Below are 27,447 nucleotides of genomic sequence, written 5' to 3' on the forward strand. Positions count from 1 at the left end.
TCCTTACTCTGTGCTCAAAACAGCAAAGTATTTTGCAGGCATTATCTTAGTTACCTCTAAGGTAAATATTATTACAATCCCATTTCACACACGATCCTGAGACACAGAGAGGATGTGACTTGTCCAAGGACACACAGCTCATACATGGTAGAGCACACATTTCAATGCCATGGTCTAGCCCAGGACTCATACAGGAGTTTTTCATTAGTAGGCACAGAATTTCAGTTTGAGATGGTGAAAAATCCTGCAGATGGGTAGTGGTAATGGTTGCACAACAATGTGATGTACTTAATGCTGCTGAATTATACACTTAAAACTCATGAAAATAATAAATTTTATGCTATGTCTATTTTATCACAATAAAAAATAGCATATACATTTTTAAAAAGATATTTTATTTATTTATTCATGAGAGACACAGAGAGAGGCAGAGACACAGACAGAGGGAGAAGCAGGCTCCATGCAGGGACCCAATGCAGGACTCGACCCCAGGACCCCAGGATCACACCCTGAGCTGAAGGCAGATACTCAAACACTGAGCCACCCAGGCATCCCAGTGGTATAGATTTTTTTGTTTTTTAAAAAAAAGTTCACTTGGGAGGTACATAAAACACCACAGAGGAGTGAAGAGGAGAGAGGCCAGCAATAAGGGTTCATGACCAATCCGAAGCTACCTGGGGCAACTAGATCTTAATTGGGCAGAGAAAGTCTGGGGAATAGTGTAGCACATGCCTAGGGTTAGTCTAGCAGCGCGCCGGAGCGAGGGAATTGTACGCCAAGTCCCATCAGGTTGGCAGCCACCTCTAGGCTAATTCCTTGGCACTTCTGGCCTGCCCCAAGCACAGGTGGAGAGGTCTCTGAAAAGTCTTCAGGCAAAGAGATGCAGATATTAGCAAGTAGAAGCAGGCCATCTGCACTGAAGAGGGAAGGCCCAAGGAACAGGGGTCAGGCGCTGACAGGCGTTGCAATGCCTGAAACTGATAAAATACATAGGTTACTTAGAAACATGGAGTTAAGCACCGCAAGACGCAGCCAGGAGAGGGAAGAGGAGTTGTATCCGGGAAACAGGACTGAGGTATGGGAAGGAAATTGCTCTGTGTTGCCATAAATTCTTCTGATTCTTTAAAGCATTATTTCACTTTTAAACTATGTCCATATCTTATTTTGAAAAAAAAAGATGAATTTTAAATGAGTGTGAATATCACCAGGAAGTCATCCCACACTGATTTGGTTCTAATTTTTCATGAGAAAATGTCACAAAATGATTAACCAGCCCTGTGGAAAGGAAACTCAGTGAATGTTAATTGAAGAGAACCGTAGCCAAACACACTGGAAGCCAATAATCAGTTGCATTCAATTCTGAAAACTTTTTGTTCAGCTCCTACTATGTGCCAGACACTGGGTCTTATATGAGCAAGATGAAGAGGTCAACACATTTCTACTGGGATGAATAGTGTCCCCCAAAATTCATGTCCACCCAGAGTCTCAAAATATGACCTTACCTGGACATAAGGTCTTTGCAGATATAATTAGTTGAGAGCAGGTCATACTCTGGGAGGACCCTAAACCCAACGACTGGTGTCTTTATAAGAAGGGCAGGTGAAGAGACACGGACATGGAGTAAATCCCCTGTGAAGATGGGGGCAGAGACTGGAGTGATGTGTCTATACACCAAGGAATGACAAGAATTGTTAGCAACCACCAGAGCCGATGAAAAAAGCATGGAGCAGATCCTTTCCTAGAGCCTTCAGAAGGAGCCTGGCCCTGCCAACACCTTGACTTCAGAAATCTGGCCTCCAGAACTATAAGAGAATAAACTTTGTTGTTTTAAGTGCGTGGTGATTTGTTACGGCAGCCCTGGGAAGTTTTTTTTTTTTTTTTTTTTTTTTTAATTCATTTATGATAGTCACAGAGAGAGAGAGAGAGAGAGAGAGAGAGGCAGAGACATAGGCCGAGGGAGAAGCAGGCTCCATGTACCGGGAGCCCGATGTGGGACTCGATCCCAGGTCTCCAGGATCGCGCCCTGGGCCAAAAGCAGGCGCCAAACCGCTGTGCCACCCAGGGATCCCCCTGGGAAGTTAATACAGTCCTCTTCTCAGAAGTTTGTGGTCTGGGAAGGTGTGTCCTTCACCCTTCTTTGCCTCCTCCCTGCTGGCTGGAACGTAAACCCAATGGGCTGAGCTGGATTAGCTGGCTATTTGGACCAGGAATGGAAACTGTACATTAAGGGAGGTGGGTCAACCAGGTAGAAGCATCTGGCAGTCATGCCAGCCTGGGACTCTGCCTGATGACTTACACGTGACTCAGAAATGAACACCTACACGGTTTATGCCACTGCAGTTTGGGGTTTCCTGCCACTTGCTGCTAAATCTAATCTTAATTCATATTGGAAGACAGATTTACAAATTCAAATATGCAATTCAGTGTCGTAAATAATATTATAGAGACAGGGCATGGTAGGGGCACAAGGGGGTAAATGATTAACTCACCCTGGGTAGATCAGGGCTGACTTCTCAGAAAAAGCACTGGCAACTGGTTTTAAGGACCTGAGGAGGAGTTAACAGCCAGCCAGGACATGGGATGGCAGGTAGGCATTTCAGAGGGCCACTGATGGTGGAGGGAGACCACCTGTGGTTCTGCATGGGTGACGTGAAGGTGTAAGGCAGACAAGGGGGGGCAATAGAGGCAAGGTGATGAGAACACTCAGAATGCCATTCCTGGGTGCTCACGCCTTCTTATGTCACAAGGAAGAGCCCTGGATGAGGGCACAACAGTGGAGCCATATAGCAGATTAATTTTTTGTAAGATCACTTGGCCTAGGGCGTGGATGGCTTGGAGGGAAGAAGAAACAAGTCAAAGAGGCCAGGAAGGAGGCCACTGCAGTTGTTGCTTAGTTTGATGATGACAATGGTCGACCTGAGTGCAAAGCACTGGGAACAAAAAGGAAAGAACAACTTCAAAGCACAATTTACGGGGGGCACCTGGGTGGCTCAGTCGTTGAGCGTCTGCCTTCGGCACAGGGCGTGATCCCAGGTCCTGGGATCAAGTCCGGTATCAGCTCCCCACAGGGATCCTACTTGTCCCTCTGCCAGTGTCTCTGCCTCTCTCTCTGTTGTCTCCTGTGAATAAATAAATAAAACCTTTAAAATACAATTTAGGGGGCCACAAGCTAGCTATGAGAAAAGACAGCATCCAAGAGGACCTCACTTGACTGGCTTGGAGCATGGACAGGCAGACCATTACCTGGGACACGAGGGCGGCACAGAGAGAGGAGCTGGTTTGGAAGCGAATGATGAAACGCAGAGGATCAACAGGTCCAGGTGAGCCTGAATTCTGACCACCTTGCTTGGTTTCCCGCGGGCTCCCGGCGGCTTCTAGCAGCAGGGCCGCCAGAGGGCGACAGAGAGGGAGGAGGGGGAGCCTTGCAAGGTTCGCTTTCTCCCGCGCAGCCAGGGAGGTTGTCCCCGGGCCCGCAGAAGGAGGTGCGGATGTTCTTGCACCTCGCACCTCCCAGAGGCAGCCGGTTGTGTTGCTTCCGGGTGTGTCCCTTCCGAGAGAGCAGCACCTCCGGGGGCTCAGTGTCCTCAGAGCCCTGCGTGCCAGCCCGTGGCGTCTCCCAGCTCCTGAGGGCCCCGCAGCGGCCACCGCGTGTTCTCTGTGCGTGACCTCGGGCCACCTCTGCGGCGCCTCTGGCTTCTCTCAACCACCTCTCCCTGGCGCACCTGGCGCACCTGGCTCGGTGCTGGGGGCTGCTTTGCGCTGCTTCTTCCCCCGGCTAGTGACCTTTCACCGATGTCCCATATTAAATTCACTCTAATAAAGGGATACAGTCGCTGGCCTGCAGGGTGGTCTCAGGGAGGACACCCCCTCCCGAGACGAGCCCCTGGGCGTGTCCCTGTCGCCCCTCGGGGTCTCGCGGAGCCTCTGGAGTCGGGGGGGCGTTGGCGCAGCCTCGGGGCCTTGGGTCCTCGGGGAGCGCGGGGCCGGGAGGCGGAGGGCCGAGGGGGGCCCCGGGGGCCCCGAAGGTGAGGAGGCGGCCTGCAGAGGAAGACCTGGGGCCGGGGGCAGCAGGAGGCCCGTGACCTGGGAAACAGCAGTAAAGCGCAGTATTTCCTGGCCAGGAGAGGGGAGTCTGGACGGGGAAGCCGCCCTCCGGGGGCGCCGAGGGGGCCCAGCCACAGGCACTGTGACGGCAGCAGCCCCTGGCGACCTTGTGGAGCTGCGGGGGCCGCAGAGGGCGGCGGGGAGAAGCCTGAGGAGCGGACGGGAAATGAGACCAGGCAGACAGAATCTTAGCTGGAGGGTCCCGGAGACTGTTGCTATTTTTACCTGAGAGACCTGAGCTCCTTTCCAAGCTACCGGGAGGGGAGGCTGACCTGCAGGTGCGTCCCTCCCACAGACATTCAGAGGGACTCAGGCGACCACGGGTCACGCGGTCGAGAGGCGGTAAAGAAAAGGGATGAAGCCAGGTGGTTAAAAGGGGCTCAAGGGGCGAGATCTAAAGGAAAATTTTGCGGGGGGGGGAGGGGGGCTGTTTAGGAAGCTGACTTCCTCTGCTGGTTTTGTCCCTCTGCCTCTCTTTCTCAGGCAGGTGACCCCAGAGTGGATTATGCATCCCTGACTTGGGACACAGCCAACCGGCCGCAGGGTAAGGGTAGTACCCGACCTTGCTCAGGAAATAATCTGCCAAGAGAGGCACAGAGAGTAACACGCTTGTTCCAAACGCCCGTGTAGGCCTCGGGCTCCACACAGCCCATGGGGCTAGCTCTGGCCATTGTTTTGGCTTTATAACGCACGGTGGCTTTCCTTTTCACTGGACACTGTCAGTCCAATTATAACTAATCACTATCATCACAAAGATGACCCACTAGGATGAGCACTGGGTGTTATACCATATTTTGGCAAGTTGAACTTCAGTAAAAACAAATGAATAAAAAAGAAAAAAAAAAAAAACACACAAAAACCCAAAGATGACCCACCAGACATGTCTTAAAAGGAAGCCGGCAACTAATGCATCAATTCCAAACTTTAAGGGGCAGTGACGCTTGAGCTCAGGCAGCACAGCTCTGCACGGTGGGTGAGGCTGAATTATTAGAACAGCCCCTCACAGGTCTCCACGTTCCAGGCCTTCTCCCTGCCAATCCATTGGCCATTTCCATTTTCAAAGCCCTTGACATGCAAAGACCTGATCCTCACTCACCTCTCCAGGAGCTTCCCTTTGGAGCACCCTTCACACTACATTTGGGCCACAGGTATGTGCCGTGCTCTCTCACAAGTGTCCTGATCTTTCTCTGTCTGGAACACTTTTTCCCCTTTTCTTTGGCCAACTTCTACTCAAACTTTCAAACTAAAGCCAAGCATCACCTCCTTTGGTAACCAGTGTCACGGAACCCATCACTCATTGCCTGTCACTTCACGCTGGACATTTTGCAAACATTTTCTTTAATGGTGGCAACAATCTTGCCCCAGTTACTGAGGCAGTGCCACATGAAACTGTATCCCTCACCAACCATTTAGGAAAAATCTAGCAAATAAAACACAGGTTCTTGAATCACAATCACTGGGAGGCTTATTAAAAGACAGATTCCCAAACCCCACACATCTCTACAAATTCACTGATTAATCTGGGCATGGGCCTGTTACTATTTGTCAACGTAAACAAGTTGGGAATAATCACGTGGAGCCAGAAGGAGAAGCAAGTGTTCTCAGCATTAGAAAGCCAGAATCTGTTCATAAGAAATAAAATCAGAGCTAAGACTTTAGTAGTCATAAATATCAGTCCCAACACTTGAGCATAAGAAACATTCATTTTATTCTCAATTCAAGTGCAGTTAACTTACAATGTTATACTAGTTTCAAATGTTACAATATAATGATTCAACAATGGATTCACATTGCTCAGTGCTCATCATAGTAAGTGTGTGCTCTTCCCTCTTTTTACCTCTTTCACCTCTCTCAACCATCCCCCCACCCACCTCCCCTCTGGCAAACACCAGCTTGTTCTCTGTAGTTAAGTCTGGTTTTTCGTTTGTCTTATTTTTCTGTTTGTTTGTTTTGTTTTTTTAATTCAACATATGAGTGAAATTATATGGTATTTGTCTTTCTCTGACTGACTTACTTCACATAGCATTGTACCCTGTAAATCCATCTATGTTGTTGCAAATGCAAATGTCCCACATTTTATGGCTGAGTAATATTGCATTGTATATATGTGTATCGCCCACATCTTTTTTATCCATTAATCTATGCACGGACATTTAGACTGCTTCCGTATCTTGGCTATTGTAAATAATGCTACAATATATATAGGGATAAAGATGTCCTTTTGAATTGGTGTTTTTGTTTCAGAAATATTCATTTTTTGATTTTTTATTCTCCTTCAATCTGATTTTAAGTCCTCATCCCTCCAGGATGAAGTAATAACCTCACTTCAGAGAGCTAAGCTCCATGAGGTGCCCAGAAACTGCACAAGGACCACTGGTTCTGCTTTAGCCATGGTACATGCTGGCATCCACATTGTGCATAGTCACAGTAGACTTGGAGATAAGAAGTTTGATCTTTTTAAAAAATTGTTTTAAAGATTTATTTATTTATTTATTCATGAGAGATAGAGAGAGAGAGAGGCAGAGGGAGAAGCAGGCTCCATGCAGGGAGCCCGACACAGGACTCGATCCTGGGTCTCCAGGATCACGCCCTGGGCTGAAGGCGGCACTAAACTGCTGAGCCACCAGGCTGCCCAAGAAGTTTGCATCGTGCACACTGTCCTGCAAGCATAGAAATCCTCGTTGAGGCTGGGAATCTCCGGATCCTACGGGATGACCTTCCATTTCCAGTGAGCTGCCATAGTTGGATGTGTAGTTTCTCACTGCTCACAGTGTCCACCAGCCACCTCCCTTTCCCCTTTATCCCCATCACTCAAAATCTCTTCTTCCTTCTCTTCACTCTCCCTCTTCACCCAAAGCTCTCCTTTCTCTCCTTTTCTCTCTCCAAGTCTCTCATCCATGACAACTAATATAACCTGCGCAGTGAGCACTGGCCTTAAAGAAAATGGGGGCACCTAGGTGACTCAGTTGGTTAAGCATCTGCTCAGGGTCCTGGGATCAAGCCCGGAGTCAGGCTCCCTGCTCAATGGGGAGCCTGCTTCTCCCTCTTCAGCTCCCCTTGCTTGTGTACACACACACACACACACACACACACACACACACTCTCTCTCTCTCTCTCTCTCTGTCAAATAATTAAATAAAATCTCGGGACACCTGGGTGGCTCAGTGGTTGAGCATCTGCCTTTGGCTCAGGTCTTGATCCCAGGGTCCTGGGATAGAGTCCTGCATTGGACTCCCCACAGGGAGTCTGCTTCTCCCTCTGCCTATGTCTCTGCCTCTCTCTGTGTGTCTCTCATGAATAAATAAATAAAATCTTAAAAAAGAAAAGAAAAAGAAAACAAAGGCCTGGTAGGCAATATGTGAAGAACAGAGTTCCCCCATTCCCTCCCCAGGAAAGCTTTCAGTCATGGAGATCAGAGCCCATTGGAATGCAGCAGTCACAGTGGAGGAGAAAAACACAGGACTATCTAACAATACATGACTACAGTCCTTGCAAGACATATAAAGAGTCTGGGGGGGGGACCCCAAAACCTCCTAAAAATGTATAATTTCTATAGGGAAAAGTGATAGACCCCAGGATAAAAGAAGAGAAGAAATGAAAGGGAAAGGGTTCTAGAAAGAGAAAAAGGCAGATGAATCTGTATTGCACAAAGAATATCAACAGACCAAAAAATAAATAAACAAGACAAAATTGGACAAAACACATAACTACTTGATGGAAGAAGAAACACAAATAACCAATGAAGATAAGAAAAGGTGCTCACACAGAGCAATGAAAGTTAAAACCACAGTGAGGTACGGTTGCTTATCTATCATATTGGCCAAAATATAAAACTCTAGTCATCGAGTACAGTGAGAATGCAAAGAAATGAGAATCCTTTATACCCTTGATAGGAGTGGAAATTGTTACAATCACTTAAAAAATAATTTGATAGGGGTGCCTGGGTAGCTTAGTCAGTTAAGTGTCTGCCTTCAGCTCAGGTCATGATCAGGGGATCCTGGGATCAAGTCCCGCATCGGGCTCCCTGCTCAGTGGAGAGCCTACTTCTCCCTCTGCCTCTGCCTCTCTCCTGCTTGTGCTCTCTCTCTTTCTCAAATAAATAAAATCTTTAAAAAATAATGATAGTTTGACATTATCTAGTAAGTGTGAAGATATGAATACCCATATAGGTACTGTAGAGTAGAAGCACTCCACACATGGTCCACAACCTCCTAAGGATCCCTGAAACCTGCTCAGGGGGTCTGCAAGGTCAAAGCTATTTTCATTATAATACCCAGACATATTTTCTTTTTCCATTGTCTATATTACACATTATCACATACTCATATTTTTTAAATGCCATCATTACTTAAAGTCAAGTAATGACTTGTCCTTAAAGCAAAAAAATAATAATAAAAGAAAATCCTTAAAGCAGTAAAAGGTATTAGTTTTATTAAATCTCAACCCTTGATAAACATCTTTTTAAAATTCTAAATGATGAAATGAGAAATATACCTGAAACACTTCAGTTGCATTTTGAAGTATGAAAATTGTCTTGAGAAAAAGCCCTTGTGTAATTGCTTGGGTTGTGAGCTCAACTAACTACTTATTTCACAGAATATCATTTTTGTTTGAAGCAAATACTGACAGGTAAACTATGGTTATTCAGACTTGAATATTCGAGAGACATTTTCTCAAAAATGAACAATGGGAGCCTTTCACTCTAGGGAAAACTAACATTATGTGTTGCCAATGGTAAAATTCAATCTTTCAAGCAAAAATCAGAATCTTGAAAACCTTGTAATTACCACCATGAGCTTGACAACTTTCCAATACTTAAAGGCATTTCTAATGAGATCAGTGGAGATATTAATGAATGTCATCTCCTGATATAATGAAATATGTCACTATTTATAATATCTGCATAACTTAGTGAAACCAACGTCCAATGACCAACATGTGATATCACAAAATCATACATGAGTAAAAGATCCACTCAAAGTGCAAGATAGGCCAATCAATTTTAATGTAAGAGAGTACAAAAGGGTCATCTATATGGTTTCAGATTTCACATTGCAACTAACCTTTAGAGATATTAATAGTTGTCAAATTTTGATACACAGTAGCCCCTCCTTACCCACAGGGGATACATTCCAAGATCCCCCCAGGGAATGGTAGAAACCATGGAGAGTGCTAAACCCTATATATACTATGCTTTTTCCTATATATACACACCTATGATAGAGTTTAATTTATAAATTAAAAGCACAGTAAGAGATTAAGAATAGCTAATAAAAAATGATAACAATATACCATACATAATACAATTTATGTCATTGTGTTCTCTCTCCCCCAAAATATCTGATAATGCTACACTTAGCCTTCTTCTTGTGGTGATGCAAAGAAGATAAACCACCTATGTGATGAGATGAAGTAAGGTGAATGCCATAGGCATCAACCTTCTGATGATGAATGAGGCAGATCATCTACTTCCAGACTGTGGTTGATCGTGGGCCAGTGGCAAGCAAAACACAGATACCGGGTGGGGTGGAGGGGACATCTACTGTAGTATCAGAGAAAAATATCCACAATCATCTGAAAAGGCTATGAAAATATCACTGCCTTTTCCTAATAAATATTTGACTGAAGCCAGATTTTCTTCGCATACTTCAACTAAAACAATAATTAACAACAGATTATAGAAGGGGCTCCTGGGTGGCTCCGTCTGTTGAGCATCTGACCCTTGGTTTTGGCTCAGGTCATGATCTCAGGGTCATGAGATCCAGCTCCATGCTGGGCTCTGTGCTCAGTGGGGAGTCTGCTTGTCTCTCTCTGTCTCTCTCTCTTTCTCTCTCTCTCTCTCCCTCCATCCCTGCCCCCACATGCACACTTTCTCCCTCTAAAATAAATAAATTAAATAAATAAAATTTAAAAATAATAGTAAGATTGTAGAAGTAATTGTGAAGATCTAGCTATCTTCTCTTAAAGAGGTTTTTTTTTATTGTAAAACAATAATACTCTTCATTAATTTTTCTTACATTAGAAAGTAGAGTTATGCTTCACAAAGATGTTATTTATATCAGTCCTTAAGGGGTTTATTATTTTTTTATTAAGGCTTTATTTTTCAGAGAAGGTTTTTGGTTCACAGCAAAATTGAGGGAAAGGTACTGATATTTCCCATATACCCCCTGCCCGCACACATGCACAGCCTCTCCTATTATCAACAACCTCCACCAGAGTGAGACATCTGATGAGCCTACACTGATACATCACAATCACCCAAAGTCCATAGTTGACATTAGGGTTGACTCTTGGTGTTGTTTATTCTATGGGTTTGGACAAGTATAAAATGACACGTATCCATTGTTATGGTATCATATAGAGTATTTTCACTGCCCCAATATCACTGTTATTTTAAATGAATTAATACCTTTAAATTTTCTCCATTTTAATGCCAAATACAGTAAATAAACATAATTGGACATAACCCATATAATCAATAGTTTCTTAGAGTCCTCAATAATTTTTAGAAATAAAAGTCCTGAGGCCCAACAGTTTAGGAAGTTCTATCGTAGAGAAATACTTGTTCATGAGCAGCAGGAAGAACATATTTCTATTTATAACATATTTCTAGCAGCACTACTACTAGTAGTCAAAAACTGAAAACAATCCATTCAATTGTTGTTAATATATCATTAATAAAATATGATATTCATACAATGGAATACTGTACATTAGTGAATATTAATTATATAAAACACATGTAACAACAGATATTAATTTTGCTAATATAAGGCAGAGGGAAAAAAAGAAAGTGGAAGGAGAAGACATGTGTTATCAGTCCATTTATACATAATTAAAAAATAATCAAAGGTAAAAACAAAACTTCAAATCTAAACCATCTATATTTAGTTATGCAAGCTACCAAGACAAGCAATGGAGTGATAAACACAAAATTCAGGGTGAAGGCTGTCTCCAGAGGATAGAGCCACAGGAAGAGGTTGTAGGCTAGTGCACTGGGAACTTAAAAGAATGTTTTATCTTATCAGTTGGGCATAAGTACATAGGTATCTATTGTATTTTTATGCTTCATACCATAAACATATTTTATAAAGAGTTTGTATCTTTCCAGTTTGTATCCAAACAATAACAATATATAGATGAATAAAACTTACAAAAAGCTAAGTCAACTTTGAAAATAAAGAGTAAGGTGAGAAGACTTTCCTTACTAAAAATACTATAAAACCATAGGAATAAACAGTATAGAACATATGTGAACAAACACAATTCAAAGGAAGAGAAGCAAGAGCCAAGATGGAGCCCTGTGTAGATATGGTAATAAGCTGGAATAAACTATTAATACAAGGGTTGGGGGAATTGGCTCACTATATTAAGAAAAATAGAACTTGCTCTTTACCTAATCCAGCATTTTAAGATGGACTCCAGGGCTACAAAGGAATTTCTTTTAAAAAAATCTAAAAAGCATAAGGGAAAAAATTCATGGATTTGAGAACATCAAAACTAAGGAATTTTGTACAATGAAAGTTCATTGACAAAATAGCAAAATGGAAAGAGATATTTACAGCATCTAAAACTGACAAAAGATTAATATTGAAAATCTTCAAGGAACTCCCGCAAATCAAAATTATCAACAAGAAAAAGTCAGAGGCCCCAAAAGAAAATAATCAATAACCATGAACAGTCAGTTCACAGCAGAGAAGTCTCGCAAGCACAGCAAGCACAGCAAGCACATGAAGAAATGCTCATGTTGATTAGTAATTAGAGAAATGTAAATTAAACATCAAGGCTCCATCACTTAACACCTACCAGCTTGGCAAAATTCAGGAAGCTAGATAATGCCAGAAGTTTTCAAGGATATGAGGATATAGGAACCTTTGTGCAGTGCTGTTGCAGTGCAGACAGATATGGCCATTCTGGGGATCATTCTGCCATTCTGGAAATGCTTAGATTCAGCATTCAGATACCCATTGGCCCAGAAATTCTGCTGATGGCTATAGATGGCAGGGAAATTCTCAGAGGTACCCACCTGGGGCTGCTTGCTCCAGCATTGATTGTGGAGTGAGGGTGAAAGCCAACTTAAGGGTTCATTTCTGGAGGAAAGATGGAATAAACATGGTAGATACACAATGATGCACTCTGCCATGTTAGAAGCAACAGACCAGTAGTACATAGACCTACAGGAAGAGATATTATGAACATATTGCTGAATTTAAAAAGAAAAGAAGAAAAACAACTCAATTCTATTTATGTACATTAAAATACTTGTACTCTATATGATACATAGTCTAAAATGAAACAAACTAAAATGAAAAAAAAAAAAAACATATCAAGGAAGTTAAAAAGGTCTCAGACAGGGAAGGAGAATAAAAAGGAATAGCATAAGACAAAGCATAGCCAAAAAAGAGGACTTGCAAGAACATATGATAAGATGCCGTGAAATGAAAAGCATTTCAGGAGGCCTAATTCAAACCTTTGCACCTACATTAAAAACAAACAAACGAAACCAATACAGGAGTAAAGTTTAGAAGTCACAGCATGGCTTCCTGGGCCTCCCTGAATGCCTGACCCAGAGGTCTTACCAGTTCATGGTCAAAAGACAGAGGTGCCTCCAGGGCCATCACCTCTGATTCTCTACCACTTAAACTTAAACTTCCATAAGCTCAGTGTGCATTTGGATGGGAGAAAGAGTACAGATCTGGCATATTAATGTTTTCCAAAGACACAGAACTTATGGGTGAGATAGATAGATAGATGATAGATGATAGATAGATAGACAGGGCATGAGCCAATTCCTTGAAATTCTTTCTTTCTCTCTATATAAATGAAATACATGTCTGTGTGTATATAACATGTTATATATAATTGACTATGATATATATACACCATATTATGATATATGATATATGATAATTTTTCTCATATCTAATATCCCTCTATATGATTTCTCATATCTAACATATCTCTATATGATTTCTCATATATAATATCTCTATATAAACAGAGATTTCTAGAGTGACATGTGTGTATATATCTATATATAGGTATATGTATACCTATATATAGATAGAGATGTGTGTATATATATGTGTATATATATCCATATATATGTATACATATGTGTATATATATGTATACATATATATAGATAGAGATAGATATAAATATATACATATAGAGAGAGAAAGAGATAGAGAGAGAGAGAGAAGGAGATGCACTCAAGGAATCGGCTCACGCTACTGCTGGGGCTGGCAAGTCTGAAATCCACAGGGCAGCCCAGCAGCTACAGACTCAGGAAGAAGCTGATGCTGCAGTCTTGAGGCAGACCTTCTTTCTCAGGGTAATCTCAGGTTTGTGTTGAAGGACTTCCTGCTGATGGCATGAGGCCCATCTACATCGTTGAGACTAATTTCCTCTATTTAAAGTCAACTGATTATAGATGTTAACCACAGCTACAAAATGTCACCATACCACCACTTGGGTGAGTGTGTAATTGAATAACCAGAACAATCAACCAGCCAATTTGACACATGGAACGACCGGCACAGATGGCATCCGGATCAAACGGGAATAGTCTTTGGCAACAACAGACTATCGTGGACGGTTGGGCACCTAGGGATATCTGCTCCTGAATTCTATCCAGGTAGAACAATAACATTCCTCTTCTCTCTTCTTTTCTAACATTTACCCTCCCAACTTCCAGCATAGCTCGAGCTCTGTTCTATCAGGTTGTAGCATTATCTTCTTCCTTTTACAAATGAGGAGCCTTGTTCAGAGCGGCAATTTACATAACTTGCTCTAGGCCACTCACTGGTGCTGGAATGTCAGTCTGAGTCAGATTCCTTCCACCGCAGTAACTATGCTTTCAACATCCGACATCTTTCCGAGCCCCTTACCCCTTACCCCAGTCACTTTGGCTGCTTTTCCCTTGAGCTCTCCAGAATAGCCCATGAAGCCTTCCTTATAAGGAAAGGCTGTTTTTGGAGACCCAGATGTCTGCCTCAGGTAAAATCGGACCCAGTACCAAAGCCTTAGCACACCAGTCCCATCCTGTGTATAACATGTGCCATGTGAGGAGCCAGGGGCATGTTCAGAGGTCCCAGGGCTTGCACACAGACCGTGCAAAAGTGACCAGATGTACCTAGTTCTTCATTTAGGAGCTGTTTCCTGAGAAAAGTCCACATGGGTTCTGGGGAGGTGCTAGAGTCCCTGAGCACCAGTGAACATGACCCCCCTGCCCCCCCACGCCAGCCCAAAGTTCTTCAAAAACAGAAACCCCCATATGCTTTTAAAGTCGAGGCTTTCACAGTCATTTGGTAAACTAAATAGCTACTTTTATTTCCCAAATACGACTGAGCCCTCCCAGGTCCAGAGGGACCCAGAACAAAGCCAGCCTGAACAGGTTCAGGGACAAATCCCCACCTGCTGCACAGCCAGTGGTCCACCTACCTGACTGCACGGTGCCACCCCCGCCTCACCCTACTCCTTGCCACTCCTTGGAAGAAGCACCAACAGGCTCCTGTCTGTATGAAAAGGGTACTTAGAGCTCACATATTATGCACAGGGGAATTTCCTTAAGTCACATACAAGAAAGTGAGAAGGAAAAGGTCCATATAGTTGACGGGGTGGAGGGTGACCCTGTACACGGGCAAGGGGACCTTGAAAGCTGTTTTATGCTAATCATATAGATATACTTCTCACCAAATAAGCTACCTCTACTTTTATATACACGATCTCATTCGATGCTCAAAGAAAACTCATGAGGTAGGCCAGGCTGTTTTTATTCCATTGTCTGAACAAGAAAACTAAGGGCTTCTGACAATACATTATGTTCTTTTCTCATACTTCTTATGTTGCTCTCTGAATTCTAAGTCCAGTGACCCTACCTTTGGAAATAAGAATCATCGTAGTCAACATTGTGAGCACTAGCTACACACGGGACATCCGTCTTCATGTGCACAATCTCATGTAAGTCTTAGAGCTCTTAAACAACCTGTGAGAGATACTATTGTCATTCCCATTTGACAAATGAGTGAACAGACTCCAAAACACTGGGAGGAAAGCTTCCTACAAATCCTGATATAAAATATGAACTTCATGGCATCATAATATCTTAAGGCTGGGTGGTTTCAAGAGCTGACCTAATTCTTGAACCTGTTTTGAGTGAGAAACTAAATAGTTGTGGGGATTCAGGAGACAATTGCACCACCTCCCTTGGCTACTTTTACAAGGTCCCTTATAGATTCTACATCTTAATTGCAGAAACCTCTTCATGCTTTGGTTTTGGTTTGCTTTCATTGTTGTTGTTTGTTGTTTGTTGTTTTTGTTTTTGTTTTGATACAGACACAAGTCTTAAAGCACGGAAAATACCTATCAAATTAACCTGTAACAAGAGACTCCAGATTGGCCTAAACTGCATTCTCCCCAGGTAATGCTCAGCAACTGAGAAACCCCATGCACATTTTGCAACAGGGAGCATTCCAAACCTCTAATTTCAAGTAAGATGAAGCATATGTGAATAGCTTTCCTCCTGGGCTGCTCTCTCCTGACTGCAAACGATCTTCACCGGTGGGCCCTGTGGGTGCTTTAGCCGTGGCAGGACTCCAAAATTCTGGGTCCATTTCCTGGGTTTCAGGCCACATGTCTGAGGATTCTCAAAGCTGTGAGTGGATTGGCAGCAAACATCAATGTGACACACTGAGTTTCACTTAAAAGACATCTAAGTCTCAAAGCAGACAATCTATTAAGAGCATCTCATTAAAATCAATCCATAGTCCCAGTGGACATTAGCCCAAGTTGGGTCATTGACAAGCACCCAAACCAGAAAAGCACGTGTCCTGGGAATGAAAAATCTCCCCAAGATAGTAAGACCAGCCTAAGAAGCTGTATATTTATGTGGTCCTGGCAGTCACTGGTTTCATTTGTCAGTTTTCAATTAGATGCTGTCACATACACTCCCCTCTACTCTTCCCCACCCCAAACTACTTGGGTTAGTTTTACACTGGTGACTGGGAGCAGGGATTGATCGCTGGGTTTTTTCATCCTACCTGGGATCCTTCTCACTCACACAAGCTGTAAAATCTAATTGTTCTTTGTCAAATGGCTATATTGCTTTTCCATATGACTTGTTAATGCTACTCAGAAGAATTTCAATCGCAAAACCCCTAATTTTTAAAATGCTATTAGCAAGGAGGTAACACTGTCAACACTTGCTGGAAATGACACTCCAATGGCCTTTTGCATTTTAAGTTTATTTATTTATGACTAACACAGAAATGATACTATTTCAGCAGGGGATCAAGGATAGCTCTTTGTGTCAAACTCATTTTCTGTCCCCTCAAAAGCTCACAGTGGGGACAGTAAATATGTTGTGTGGAGAACACTGCAGCCACAGGGTGATTCGCTTGAGAAACTTCGCTAGAGAATTTTAGAGCAATGGAGAGGAACGTTTTGCTTTTGTCGGTATTCAAAAATTGGCAGTACTTACAGGCTGGAGCTTAAAATTCATGCAGATGCCATGTAAGATAAATTTGCAAACGTGATACCCATTTCTTGACAATTAGCTGAGCAAACTGCTTTTAATGATAACAAACACATAAGCCCTCTGGAGCAATTTTATTATGGTTCTCCTTAAAACCTGCAATTAAAAAATAAAAAATTTAGTCATCAGAACAGTACTGGCCTTCAACTTCATTTAATATGGGGTCTGGATTTTCTTCCCATTTCATCCACTGGGTCAAGTGATGCGCTAAGGAAACCAGACCCATGACTTGACCCCGATTTAGTGATCCAAAAGGTGGGGACAGGGCAAGGAAGGGGATGACAGGATAGAGACAAGCCACCTGAATTATAAAACGTATTTGGTTTCTTGTAAAATATTTGACCTTATAGGCACAAGGAGGCCTTGCAATTTAATGGAAATCTATAAATGCTTTTTAAAGAGAAGAAATCTTTTTTTGCAACAGTATTTAATTACTTTGAAAATAATGGTCGATAAATCTAGAACCAATACATTGTTTTACCCAAGTATGTTACCAGTGGACCTCTTTTCCTTATACCAGACTGATGACAGAAGGCTAGATGTCAGACAAGAGTCCTAGACCAAGGTCAGAAATCCTGCATTCAAGTCCTTTCAAGTCCCAGCTCTGCTTGAATCCCTGAAATTTGAAGTAGTTGCTTTCTTTCTCTGGACCTCACTTTTCTTGTCTAAGATAGCAAGGCTAAGCTACCTATGGTTTATAAGGTCTGTGGTTTCTAGGGGTGGTAGGTTTGGCATATACACTGTAGAGGACACTTTGGAAGTGTCCACCTGGACCTCTCTGGATCCTGTGGCCTCTCTGCATGCCCACTTCCCTATATCTGCCTTGTGTCTAAAGGCTCTACCTGCACTTCCTGACCATCAGAGTCAGTTGGCTCCTTAGCCCAGAGAACTGAAGTGCCTGGGAGTCCCCGCCTCCCTCCCTCCTTAGCCAATAACTGATTTGGGAATGTGAGAGCCCAGCAAACTTGCAGGAGTCAGGACAAACTCTGCAGAATAATTCCTGCTTCCAGAGCTCCACGTAGAGTCAGTGAGGCTACCCATTCACCTGGCTTCTTCCCCTTCCCCATCTGCCTCCTTCTCGTATTTGATCCCAGGAACATTTTCTTTCTCTGCCTCTGGAGAAACTGACTTAAAATGCACATCTAACAGGCATAGCAAAAATAATAGTCATAGAAAAGAGCTTTTTTTTGGGGGGGGGGGGGAGGAACAGAAGGAGAGAAAGAATCCTAAGCAGGCCCCACACCCAGCATGGAGCTCAACATGGAGCTTGATCCCATGACCCTGAGATCATGACCTGAGCTGGAATCAAGCACTGGACACGTTGGCAACTGCTCCACCCAGGCGTCCCCATAGTAACAAGCCTTTCTGCATCCAAGGTGCAGTATTTGAAACTTAAAATGGTTTGCACCTGAAATGAATAGACTTGTAGAATTGGAGCACCCAAGAGTCTGGTTCCCCCCTAACTGGTGGATGGGTGGGTTGTTCTTGGAAGGGAGCCTGTTCAGTTTTAAACTCACTTTCCAAGCGGTCCAGAAGAAGCATCTGAGTTTGATAACCCAATAAGTGGGGGTGGAGTGGTAAGAAAGTGTGCATTGGGATGAAGTCTAAAGGCTGACGGAGAGAAGAAAGTGGATGAAAAGTGCTCAAAGCCAGTGTCCAGTGTTGGTGGGGTGAACCAAGGGATGTCACCAGGAAGCAGGATATCATCTCAATTCTTCACCAGATACCAGGTCCTGAGGAATGTGGAATATCTAGTGGATTCTCCCTCCACAGCCTGCCCTGCCCCTCTTCCTCCTTCTCCTCCCCCTTCTTCCTTCATCCCTCCTGGACAACAGGAGCCAAACAGCCAGTCAAGCCCTGGATCTGAAGAAGAACCCACCCACAAGGCTTTAGGGTCCAGGAAGGGTGAGGAGGGTGTGCGATGACATGCTCTCAGGGGTGTTTTCAAAATCTCTGACAGTTCTAAGGGAGGAATCCAGGGGTCAGAAATGTCTTCCTAGAGAGGAGCGTCTTGAGGTGAGTCTTGAGAAAAGCCAGATGGAAGCAGGAAAAGAAAGAGGAGTATTCCAGGAACAGGAAACCGCAGGAGCTGCCCAGTGGGCGAATCCTTCAGGCCCCTGTGTATGGCTGGGGAGACAGGGGTGAGAGAAGAGATCAGTTAGGCTAGGAGAGGCAAGCTGCAGAGAAACAGCAAGGAGGCCCTTCAATTCACTGTCAGGAGTGTGAACTTCGTCCTGTGGACTGTGAGCAGGGATAGATGGGACTGCCCTCCATACACCTCCAAGGTCATTCATCTGTCCCTGTGTCCCCCAGCCCTCAAATCCTGGGAAATTTATTTCCCTTCCCAAGACTCCCTACTGATGCTGCTAAAGGCAGAGGCCGCTAATTTAAACGACCATTAAGCTCTGCTGCAAGCCCTGAAGTAACTTAATGAATAGGAGCCTGATAACCTGTTCTTCACAAAAGGAGGAATTAAGAACTCATTTATATCAGTGACAGGGTAGAAAGAAAACAGCAATCTTACTCCAGCCAGATCATGGAGATACCAGCCTCTGCTTTATGGAGTCTTAATTAGATCTCCTCGGTCCTCTTGTTTTTATTTTGTGGTTGCCTTTTTAAAAAATATAGGAAGAATATTGATCAGCTCACACCGCTGGAGAGCATATTTTATGGAAAGAATACAGATGATGAGGCTCTGTGTCCTAAGAACTCACAGGGGTTTGAGGAGTAAGGGAAAGGTAGAATTTGCTATGCCTGAGGCATTTGAATAATTACTTTTCCTAATGAACTCTCATTCTAGAAACACCAGAGCTACCTGCAGAGGATACTTTACCTGCTTCAGAATCTGAACCAAGGTGGTTTTCTGGGTGGGGGTGGGGGTGGGGGATGGGTTAGACCAACAGGCAGGAAGACGTGGTAAGCTGATGTGGTGAGAGATTTCCTGGGAGTCTTTTCCACATATGTTGGCTTATTCTTCAACATGAACACCTCAGGAAATCCGAGAGAGAGAGAGAGAGAGAGAGAGAGAGAGATACTGAGAAGAGAGCATATTGGGGAAGGTAGGTACACTGCTGAGGGCAGATGCCAGAGTCAGGAGACTGGGGTCCTGGTGTGTCCACTCTGCTGTTTACTAGCCATGTGATGTTGGGTGACTTGCTCTATCCCCCTGAGTTTTTGTTTACTCATCAGTAAAACACAATAAAATTAGATCCAGTGACCTCTAGGGCTCGGTCTAATTCCAACAGGCTTCCAGCCTGAGTAGAGTGACACCTCAGAGGTCCAGCTAGAGGCAAGGAGAGAGGCCTGACACAGAGGGGACAGAATGACATGTGTATCCTCCAAGGGTCTCTATTAGTTCCAGGTGACATCCAAAAAGTCAAAAGATTTTCACCCCTAACTCTCAGACTATATGCCAACCTAAACCAGAATTCTCTAAATTTCTCCCTGGAGCCTCACCTAGAGCTCTAGCATCGGTTTTGTGCAAGGGAGATTCTAAATAGCAGTCTCAGCTGACTTAGAAAAGAAGTTTGGCTGAATTATATTCTTCATCCATCCATCCCAGAGTGGACACCTGCATCTCTCCTCTTGAATATTCCACTGTCTGCTCTGGCATTGCCCTTGACTGGCTCCCTTGTCCTTCTCTCTGTCTCTCTGTGTGTAGTTATGGCAGTGTCAGCTGGAGCAAGAGTACAGTTGGAATAAAAGACAGAGCCGGCGGTTGGGGTGGGGTGACCAGGCTGGGGTCAGAACAACAGTAGTCATGGTCTGTGGGATTCAGCAAATTGAAAAGGTCAGGAGCCAGGCAGCCATCCTAGGGATCGAAGCACATAACTTCCTAAATCCCTAAGATGTTTAACTGTATTACAGTAGCATATTTGGCTGCCCTTAGGAGCTAAATATTATAATTTCCTTTTAATTCAATGGAAACTAAAAATAACTCAAATTTAATAAGAATCTTGATGTAAAATTCCAAAACCAAAAAGGAACCTATCTTATTAATAACTCTTTAATTATACGAATTCATATCATCATTTTTAAGAATAACAAAATTCTGTGAATTTCTCAAAAAAAAAAAATGAAAAGGTCAGGAGCACAGAGATCAAAATCAAGTTGTCAGGTCAGAATGATAAACTTAAAGAAGAGGATAGCAAACTACAGTCCATGGGCCAAATCTGGTCTGTGCCTATTGTGTAAATAAAATTTTAAACACAGCCACACCCATCCATTTATGTATTGTCTTTGGCTGCCTTTGCACTAAAATGGCAGGAATGAGTAGTTGTAACAAAGAGCGTACAACCCACAAAATCTGAACTATTTACCATCTGGCCCTTTACAGGAAAAGCTTGACAATGCCTGGCTTTGATGATGTACTCACATTGTTTGCTTGCTCCTGCATGAAGAGTTGACATGACAGATCTCCCTCCCTGACCTCCAAGCAGAGCTTCCTTCGGGAGGCAAGTCTACTCAGGACAAATCCCAGGGACAGCAGTGACCCTTGCACTCATCTCCCCCAGCGGTGGGAATGGAGAGAAAGCTCTCTCTTAGCTCCATATGGAGCCCAGAAAGATGGTGGCAGAGGAGAAAGCACCAAAGCTCTTCCTCCCTCTATGGATAGAAGGTAAGAACTGATCCCACTCCAGGTCCCCTTTACTACCATTATGCCCACTGTTCCCCAGGTCCCACCAGAGGGACACTTCTACATCCATGAGGGCCCTGTTTTAGAAGCCACACCACACACACGGCCACAATTCTAAGCACTCCCACTCCCTAAGACAGGGCTTTTGTCAGCTCCTCATCTTGTTTGATCAACACAGGATTTAAATTGTCGAGGAGATCACAGATCCACCCACTGGCTGAATCATGCCTGAGCACCCACTCTGTGCCAGGCACTACGCTCAGCACATGGCAATGAGCAAAAGGTAGTCTGTTCACTGCCCATGCCTGTGGCTCTCAGCCCACTGTCCACAGTCCACTCAGCAAGGGAGGGCTCCAGGAATCCCTATTCCCTGGTCAGACAATTATTTATGATGTGTAATTTACAACTAGCCAACCCTCAAAGACTTGAAAGTGGAGACAGAGTAAGGACTATTAAGAAAGAAAGAAATATATGTACTTACATGTTTTCATATATATTTGGAATATATATTTACACATATTTCAGCAGATATAGAATCAGTTGCAAAGACTTTAATGTGACAAGTTGTATCAAATGTGAATGAGGGGTCACCTCAGGTTTTGAAACCTCCTCAGCGAGGATTTCTGGGGAGGAGCCTTCATGAAATGCATATGTATAGGCATGACTGTCCCCATTGACTGAGAAAACCATCAGCTCACAGAGCAGCTTACCCTAATGGGGCAGAGTGATGGGGTGTAAATATCAAGGGAATACATATGTGAGAAGGAATAGAGAAGAGAGGGGGACAAAAGAGAGAAAAAAGTGTTATCTGTAGGGGATGGGAATGTAATCAGGATGAGAAGAATGTTGTCAAGTCTGAGTGATATGTGTTTATTGGGGTTTGGTTGCAGAAATAAAACCTGATAACAGGACCCTGATTCTCCCCCAGGTGAGATGCACTCAGGGAGGTGGGGGTTGACCTAGTAAAAATGTGGGGAAGGTTCCCTTTCTTCAGGACCTCCACCTTCTAATCAGGCCCTAATTGACTCTTATGGGATTTGTCTTTGATAAAGAGAGAAATCACTGAACCTAAGCAACTGCTTTTGCTCTCAAATTTCCATGAGGATCTTCCAAAGGCCCCTTTCCCTTCCTTTGCCTTCAGAGAGCACCATGAAAGTGGACAGTAAAAGAGTCTCTTTGAAACTCTGTTTTATGAGAGGTCAACCAGTTGTACCATTAGAAATCTACAAAGTGCACACAAAAGAAATATTTGGATTGGGTTTCATGTGGTCATTTTTTTTCTAGGGGCAGGTAATTGTAAAGAAATTCTAATAATTTCAATAATGACTTGACATCATTTCACACTAAATGTCTGACTATTCACCATAGTCAAACCTGTGGCTTATATGGAGGGGCCTTTCCTTCTGTAGTGTGGGCCCCACAGGAGGAATATGCAAACCTGGACTTAAGTGTATGAACTTCTGTATAGGAGATAGATTTTCTCTCAAACCAGTCCAGTCCCCATGGCTGTACACCCACTATTCCTCCTGCCTCAGGGCCTCCTCCCAGCTCTCTTCTGTCCCTCCCACTCCTATCCAAGTCCATTGGTGGTCTCTCAGTCTTCAATCACAGCTCCTCTGAGCCATCTTGTTGGCCTCCCCTACCCAGACAGAGGGAGTGGCCCCCTCCTTCAAGCTAGAATGACCTTTGCCCAGTATCCATGAGAGCACCTAGACATGCAAATAATTCCAAGTGCTCTGACATTACCCCACCAGACACTGAGTGCCTCAAGGACAAGGCTGTGTCACATTCATCTTCACGTCTCCAACTGGGATATTAGGCAGTAAGACATAAAAGATTTAAAAAACAGCTGGCAAATGTCTTGTGCATCTGTTGAAACAGGGCAGGGGTTCCTGAATAGCAAGATGGCTGAACTCTTTCAACCTCCCTAGAGGTTGAGGTCCCAAGTGGAGAGCTCCATCAGATACACAGTACATAAAGTGGGCGTCCTGGGAATGGCTTTGCCCTGGGAATACATGGTCTGGTTCCTCATGCTCTCCTCCCTTAGCAGACCTTTGTTTTCTTACCCTCTGCACCCACTGCCAGCTCATTCATTCCTAACTACTGTGTTAGCAACCCCAACAGCAGTTCTACCAGAAGAAGTCACACCACCTGTCAGAGCTGGAAGGGTCCTTACACATCCCTGGGGGGAGGGGACTTCAAGTTGTATTATTCAGAGTCTTAGAGGTAAAGTGGAGACACCACAGGAGCCATCCATGTGCACAATTTGAGGGGATATTCTTAACAGTCAACGCTCTGGGCCACCTCAACCCCTCCCCTTTTCATTCAGAGCAGTTTTGTTTTTGATTTGATCTGTAATAACCATAAATTTGGCTTCCACATGAAATACTGTTTTAAAAAATGATTCTGCCAGTAAAACAAGATTGAAAACCTTGAGGGCTGAGAAAGGAAGATGGCTTGTCCAAAGTCACAGGATTAGTTAGTAAACAACAGATCAGAAGTAAAATTAGGCCTTTCAACTCTCCGCCCTGCCCCAACTCCTCCCCATCAGTCACTCAGCATCTAGTGGCAGCAACGAGCCATTTCCAAACCCAGGTGCACCTGGGGACCTTGGTCAAAGCTCATGCTTTTGACGTTCCTAAGCAAATACCCAGAGGCTTCAACAAACGGTAACAGTTGCTGTTTACATGTTTAGGTGAAGCTGACTCTGTACAAATGAATCCTCTGCATTCTACCACATGACCCTTTAATCATACTGCTGCTCAAGTCCCTTCAGATGTTTTTAATTGTGCAGTTGACCCAAAGTCCGAGGGTAAATGAGCCTATGAGCTGGGCAGGGCCAGTCTGGAATGGAGAGCCTCTGTAAGTCAGAAGCCTGAAGGTTCCCACCTCTAAAACTACTGGCTCTCACCTACCCCTGGCATCTCCTTCTTACATGACCCAAAGCCCCTGGTACCATGATATACCAGGGAGTCCATCAGGACCACCTAGTCTCAAGCTGGTGCCACAACCAGCTCTTACCCAGAAGAGGTCTAGTGTCTCTGAGGTGGGACAGACTGAGCTTGGGTTGGTCTAAATAGCCAAGAGATATGAAAGAAGGAAATAGAAGAGTCATGACAGCCAAAATTGAGGTATAGTCAGAAACCTGACATCAAGTGAGTGTCTATGATTCCATAGACATGTACTTAGTGGATGCAGGACCTAGCCAATAACCAGGAATGCAGTGAAAAAGGTTTCAAACATCTATCCAACGATAACAAATGCTGTGACAATATGAACCAAACCCAACAACATCATGATATAGGAAGTATTATTACCCCATTTTTCAGGTGAAAAAACTGAGCCCTAAAGAAAGATTAAGTAATGTGTGCAGGGTCACCCAGATGAATTTGCACCCAGGTGATCTGCTTCAGGAACCCACAGAACAGAGCACAAAACTGCCATAGAAATGTTGAGAAATTGGTTAGATCATGTATGTGTTTTGTAGATAGAGTCATGTCAGTAGGAGCCACAAATGGGTTAAAGAAAGGGAGGAATCAATGACGACACCCAGATTTTTACCTGAGCAACTGTAAAGATTGAGTTACCATAAAGAGATGGAAACAGACACTAGGGGACAAGTCTGAAGTGAGAAGTCCAGCTTTGCACAGCTTGAGTTATGATGGCTATTGGCTGCCAAATGGAAAGGCTGGGAAGGCAGTTGGATATGTGAGTGTGGAGTTTAGCAGAGGAACCTGAGACCCAGGGATGGGGCTGGGAGTCATTGCATGCAGGCAGGGATACTCATACAGTCACTGAGTGCGTGAGCATGGAAGAGAAGGAAAGAGTTCCCACCCCAGGGAGGACCCAGCAGGCGGGACAGAGAAGGAGAGCCAAGTAGGATAAAAGAGCAGCTGAAGAACATGCTGTCCTTGAAGGCAAGTGGGGGGAACAAGTGCAGCCAGGAGTGGGGAGGGGCAGACAGGCCAAGTGCTGGCCACAGTCATACAAATGGAGAACTGTGAGCCCGCCCCTGGATTTAACCAAGAGAGGGCCCCAACGACCTGACTAAGAGCAGGTTCCACAGAGCTGTGGTGCCAAATCAGCCTGACTGGAGGAAAGGAGCCTTTTTGCAAAGCAGGGTGAAAGTTGAAGGGCAAGATGGTAGAAGTGGGGTCAGAAGATATTTTTTGTTGACTTTTTTTAAATGAGAGAATCAATAGCGTGTTTGCATGCTGACTAGACCCATCCAGGAGAGGAGACCATGAGTCATTCCTGAGGGAGAGGGAGAGGGCAGAAAGAGTAGAGCCAAGACCCCGGATGGTGAGAGAGGATGCACAGGCAGTGAGGGGTGCCCGGGGCGGGGAGCACTCTACACCGCTCCCAGCAGAGAAGGGGTTCAGGGGCTCTTGGGGAGTTCCCTTCCAGTGGCTTCAATTTGTTCAATGAAAGAGGAAGAGAGAAGTTTGAGGATTACAGGAGAGAGGAAGACATGGAGGAAAGTGAGGCCAAACAGGGCAGAGTGTCTGCAGTCATGAAACCCATCCAAGCTCCATGGTCACAAAGTGGAACCGATCCTTGGATATGTGGAGCAAGCCCAGGCTGGATTTCCCTGGGTCCATTGGGCCTGCCTGGAATAGACTTCTAGTCCCTACTGCCCAGAGTTTTAGAGGCCAGACGAGTGTGACACTGAAACAGGGGCTTGCCTCGCCTCTAAAATCCCATTACACACTCCCCTTCAAAAGCAACAAATTTAGAATCCAAGCAAAACTACCTTTGAATCCTTAGGCAGAGAATCTTGAAAAGGTGATATCCTGTCTGTATTATTCCATAGAAATTGCTTCTAGGGCAAGACTATAAGAAGCAATATTTGCCCTGGCTCCTTGATTTGGAAACAGCTGTGAGCAGCCAGTGCCTCTCCAGTCAGGAGCCCAATCCCCAGCTCAGCTGATGTGCCCTTCTGTCTATGCAGGGCTGCTGGTCGCTCTGCCCCAGGCCATGGGTGTCCAGATAAGAGTTCTCCCCTATTTGGGGAACTGTCATTTAGGTGCTCTCTGCCTCTGGCCGGAGAGGGTCTCAGGGTCTCGGGTTCTACAGCCTTCCGATTCATGCAGCTCAAAGTCCCCAGAGTAGAATCACCCCAGCTAGGCTTCAGCCCAGGAGCAATGAGTGGTGATCAGAGGATCAGGGGCCAGGGACCAAGAAAATAGGACAGAGGAGGACATGCAGCAGGAGGGAGAGACTCTGTCATCTTCATGGTTCAGTTTCAGGTTTTCTATGAATTCATCACCTTTGCATGAGATTTCAAGCCAGTATCATGAAAAATGATTGCCTTAGACCCCCAAAATAAAACACTGGTATAGGGATCCCTGGGTGGCGCAGCGGTTTGGCGCCTGCCTTTGGCCCAGGGCGTGATCCTGGAGACCCGGGATCGAATCCCACATCGGGCTCCCGGTGCATGGAGCCTGCTTCTCCCTCTGCCTGTGTCTCTCGCCTCTCTCTCTCTCTGTGACTATCATAAATAAATAAAAAATTAAAAAAAAAAACACTGGTATAAGACAATTGTCTGGCAAAGAATAGATGCCCAGCAAACTACTATGTTAATGGGGAATTAACAGGGAGTTAAAGGGGGGGGGGGGTTTCGGATTCGTTTCTTGTTTCTTTGCATTTTGGGCAGAAAGTAAAAAAGCAGAATGAGAACTCCAGCATGTCCTTCACTCTGTGTTTCTTCTCAAATATGTTTTTGTAGGGCAGTCGTTTCTGAGAACACATATCAACACTTAGTCAAGGAAGCAGCTGTGGAACAACGGTGTTGGGACTTGGCAGGCTGTCACCACGGGGTACGAGCCTGTGGGAGCTGGGGAAGGCCACAGTGACACCAAATCCGTGCAGAGCCCCTATGTAAGCATCATCCTGGCAACACAAAGGAACGGCCAAAAAGCCATTCTCCACTTTCTGAGTTACTTAGAACAAGGCAGTATGGAGATATTAACTAACGTCACAATGAAAGAACAATTGCATGGAAAGCTCTTCCCGTGTCTATCCCATCCCTCCCTTCCGCCTCCTCCCCCGGGGATTCTGTTATTTTTGCCTGATCTAGTATAAGAAGGACGCATTGAAAGGGTTAAAGACTTACTTACTTGCTTTAGTTTCTTTTTCTAAATAGAAAAGGCAATAAACATCACCAAGA

At 44.3% G+C, this 27,447-nt stretch overlaps 2 long non-coding RNA genes across 6 annotated transcripts; one reads left to right on the forward strand and one right to left on the reverse strand.

Annotated features, from left to right (window-relative positions):
• Nucleotides 1–417: 417 nt before the first annotated feature.
• On the reverse strand, nt 418–4,163 carry LOC144284595 (uncharacterized). The gene is made up of 4 exons (XR_013353063.1): nt 3,244–4,163; nt 2,982–3,119; nt 1,503–1,629; nt 418–971 (listed from the first exon to the last, which is right to left on the reverse strand). It is a non-coding gene; the product is annotated as an uncharacterized LOC144284595 (long non-coding RNA).
• A 72-nt stretch (nt 4,164–4,235) lies between these two features.
• Nucleotides 4,236–27,447, forward strand: LOC144284596 (uncharacterized). 5 transcript variants are annotated; one of them, XR_013353064.1, is made up of 6 exons: nt 4,236–4,382; nt 4,588–5,252; nt 14,974–15,069; nt 15,445–15,529; nt 20,979–21,260; nt 27,007–27,447. It is a non-coding gene; the product is annotated as an uncharacterized LOC144284596 (long non-coding RNA). The 5 variants fall into 5 exon arrangements; XR_013353066.1 differs by having other exon boundaries at nt 5,126–5,252; XR_013353068.1 differs by lacking the exons at nt 4,236–4,382; nt 4,588–5,252 and adding exons at nt 13,372–13,744; nt 14,468–14,637.

Source organism: Canis aureus, chromosome 15 (genome assembly GCF_053574225.1).
Source record: "Canis aureus isolate CA01 chromosome 15, VMU_Caureus_v.1.0, whole genome shotgun sequence".
Classification (NCBI taxonomy): domain Eukaryota; kingdom Metazoa; phylum Chordata; class Mammalia; order Carnivora; family Canidae; genus Canis; species Canis aureus.